Genomic DNA, 874 nt, shown 5'->3' on the forward strand with positions numbered 1-874 from the left:
TTTCCTTTGTTGTGCAGAAACTTTTAATTTTAATTAGGTCCCATTTGTTTATTTTTGCTTTTATTTCCAATATTCTGGGAGGTGGGTCATAGAGGAACCTGCTGTGATTTATGTTGGAGGGTGTTTTGCCTATGTTCTCCTCTAGGAGTTTTATAGTTTCTGGTCTTACGTTTAGATCTTTAATCCATTTTAAAGAACTAAACAGACATTTCTCCAAAGAAGACATACCGATGGCTAAAAAACACATGAAAAGATGCTCATCATCACTCATTATCAGATCAGATCAGTCACTCAGTCGTGTCCAACTCTTTGCGATCCCATGAATCGCAGCACGACAGGCCTCCCTGTCCATCACCAACTCCCAGAGTTCACTGAGACTCACGTCCATCGAGTCAGTGATGCCATCCAGCCATCTCATCCTCTGTCGTCCCCTTCTCCTCCTGCCCCCAATCCCTCCCAGCATCAGAGTCTTTTCCAATGAGTCAACTCTTCGCATGAGGTGGCCAAAGGACTGGAGTTTCAGCTTTAGCATCATTCCTTCCAAAGAAATCCCAGGGCTGATCTCCTTTAGAATGGACTGGTTGGATCTCCCTGCAGGCCAAGGGACTCTCAAGAGTCTTCTCCAACACCACAGTTCAAAAGCATCAATTCGTCGGTGCTCAGCCTTCTTCACAGTCCAACTCTCACATCCATACATGACCACAGGAAAAACCATAGCCTTGACTAGATGAACCTTTGTTGGCAAAGTAATGTCTCTGCTTTTGAATATACTATCTAGGTTGGTCATAACTTTCCTTTCAAGGAGTAAGTGTCTTTTAATTTCATGGCTGCAGTCACCATCTGTAGTGATTTTGGAGCCCAGAAAAATAAAGTC

The 874-nt window shown here is 43.5% G+C and overlaps 1 protein-coding gene across 6 annotated transcripts in view; it reads right to left on the reverse strand.

Moving 5' to 3' along the window:
- Window positions 1-874, reverse strand: part of SLC14A1 (solute carrier family 14 (urea transporter), member 1 (Kidd blood group)) — a 57,033-nt gene that overhangs the window by 12,076 nt on the left and 44,083 nt on the right. The window lies entirely within an intron of this gene.

The sequence above is a fragment of the Bison bison genome, unplaced genomic scaffold, assembly GCF_000754665.1.
Source record: "Bison bison bison isolate TAMUID 2011002044 unplaced genomic scaffold, Bison_UMD1.0 scf7180017864170, whole genome shotgun sequence".
Taxonomy (NCBI): domain Eukaryota; kingdom Metazoa; phylum Chordata; class Mammalia; order Artiodactyla; family Bovidae; genus Bison; species Bison bison.